Source organism: Arachis hypogaea, chromosome 15, assembly GCF_003086295.3.
Source record: "Arachis hypogaea cultivar Tifrunner chromosome 15, arahy.Tifrunner.gnm2.J5K5, whole genome shotgun sequence".
NCBI lineage: Eukaryota > Viridiplantae > Streptophyta > Magnoliopsida > Fabales > Fabaceae > Arachis > Arachis hypogaea.
In genome coordinates this window covers 15,814,949-15,817,480 of record NC_092050.1, presented here as the reverse complement: position 1 = coordinate 15,817,480, position 2,532 = coordinate 15,814,949, and the positions used below count along the sequence as shown (strand labels likewise).

The following is a 2,532-nucleotide window of genomic DNA, read 5'->3' as shown; positions in this document are numbered from 1 at the left end:
TCCCAGGAGGTCTTCCTCCTTGGGATTCACGTCCTCTCCTCTCCTCACAGGTTCGGCCATGGCGCTTATGTCAATGGCCTTGCATTCTCCTTTTGGGTTCTCTTCTATATTGCTTGGGAGAATACTAGGAGGGATTTCAGTGATCCTTTTACTCAGCTGGCCCACTTGTGCTTCCAAATTTCTAATGGAAGACCTTGTTTCATTCATGAAACTTACAGTGGCCTTGGACAGATCAGAGACTAAGTTTGCTAGATTAGAAGCATTTTGTTCAGAGTTCTCTGTCTGTTGCTGAGTTGATGATGGAAAAGGTTTGCCATTGCTAAACCTGTTTCTTCCACCATTATTAAAGCCTTGTTGGGGCTTTTGATCCTTCCATGAGAAATTTGGATGATTTCTCCATGTTGAGTTATAGGTGTTCCCATAAGGTTCACCTAAGTAATTTACCTCTGCTATTGCAGGGTTCTCAGGATCATAGGCTTCTTCTTCAGAAGATGCCTCTTGAGTACTGTTGGATGCAGCTTGCATTCCATGCAGAATCTGAGAGATCATATTGACTTGCTGAGTCAATATTTTATTCTGAGCCAATATGGCATTCAGAGTATCAACCTCAAGAACTCCCTTCTTCATAGGCGTCCCATTACTCACAGGATTCCTTTCAGAAGTGTACATGAACTGGTTATTAGCAACCATGTCAATGAGTTCTTGAGCTTCTTCAGGCGTTTTCTTTAGGTGAATGGATCCACCTGCAGAAGTGTCCAGTGACATCTTTGATAGCTCAGATAAACCATCATAGAATATATCCAGGATGGTCCATTCTGAAAGCATGTCAGAAGGACACTTTTTGGTCAACTGTTTGTATCTTTCCCAAGCTTCATAGAGAGATTCACCTTCTTTCTGTCTGAAGGTTTGAACATCAGCTCTAAGCTTGCTCAGCTTTTGAGGAGGAAAGTACTTGGCTAAGAAAGCCGTGACCAGCTTATCCCAAGAGTTCAGGCTGTCTTTGGGTTGAGAATCCAACCATAATCTAGCTCTGTCTCTTACAGCAAAAGGGAAAAGCATGAGCCTGTAGACTTCAGGATCTACTCCATTAGTCTTAACAGTATCACATATCTGCAAGAATTCAGTTAAAAACTGAAAAAGATCTTCAGATGGAAGTCCATGAAACTTGCAGTTCTGCTGCATCAGAGAAACTAACTGAGGTTTCAGCTCAAAGTTGTTTGCTCCAATGGTAGGAATGGAGATGCTTCTTCCATGTAAATTGGAATTAGGTGCAGTGAAGTCACCAAGCATCTTCCTTGCATTGTTGTTGGGTTCGGCTGCCATCTCCTTTACTTGTTCGAAATTTTCAATCAAGTTGTCTCTGGATTGTTGTAATTTAGCTTCTCTTAATTTTCTCTTCAGAGTCCTTTCAGGTTCTGGATCAGCTTCAACAAGAATGCCTTTTCTCTGTCCCTGCTCATAAGAAAGAGAAGAGAAAAAGAAAAGAAGAGGAATCCTCTATGTCACAGTAAAGAGGATCCTTATTGTTAGTAGAAGAAAAGAAGAAGAAATTCGAACACAGATAGAAGAGGGGGTTCGAATTTGGTGATGATGTGAGGAAGAGATGTTAGTTAATGAATGAATAAATAGAATAGGATGAGAGAGAAGGAGGGAATTTTCGAAAATTATTTTTGAAAAGGAGTTAGTGCTTTTTGAAAATTGGTTTTTTTGAAAATTTGTTAGTATTTTTCGAAAATTTTTGAAATCAAAAATAAAAATAAAAATAATTAGTTAATTAAAAAGAAATTTTTGAAAAAGAGGGAAGATATTTTCGAAAATTAGAAAGAGAGAATTAGTTAGGTGGTTTTGAAAAAGTTAAGAAACAAACAAAAAGTTAGTTAGTTAGTTGAAACAAACTTTGAAAAAGTAAGAAGTTAGGAAGTTAGAAAAGATATTTTGAAAAGATATTTTTGAAAAAGATAAGATAAGAAGATATTTTTGAAAAGATATGATTGAAATTAGTTTTGAAAAAGATTTGATTTTTAAAATCTCAATTAATGACTTGATTCACAAGAAATCACAAGATATGATTCTAGAATTTAAAGTTTGAATCTTTCTTAACAAGCAAGTAACAAACTTCAAATTTTTGAATCAAAACATTAATTGATTGTGTTATTTTCGAAAATTTGATTAAAAAAAAGAAAAATATTTTTGAAAAATATTTTTGGAATTTTCGAAAATAACTAATAATTTTGAAAAAGATTTGATTTTTGAAAAAGATTTTGAAAAAGATAAGATTTTCAAATTTTGAAAATTTGATTTGACTCATAAGAAACAACTTGATTTTAAAAATTTTTGAAAAAGTCAACCCAAATTTTCGAATTTGATGAGAGAAAAAGGGAAAGATATTTTTTTGATTTTTGAATTTTTATGATGCAAGAGAAAAACACTAAAATGATGCAATGCATGAAATTTTTAGATCAAAACATGTGATGCATGCAAGAATGCTATGAATGTCAAGATGAACACCAAGAATACTTTGAATGTCAAGAT

At 34.4% G+C, this 2,532-nt stretch overlaps 1 non-coding gene across 1 annotated transcript; it reads left to right on the top strand.

Moving 5' to 3' along the window:
• The first annotated feature begins 819 nt into the window (after positions 1 to 819).
• On the top strand, positions 820 to 927 carry LOC112753413 (small nucleolar RNA R71). Its single transcript, XR_003177801.1, has one exon. It is a non-coding gene; the product is annotated as a small nucleolar RNA R71 (small nucleolar RNA).
• The last annotated feature ends 1,605 nt before the right edge of the window (positions 928 to 2,532 follow it).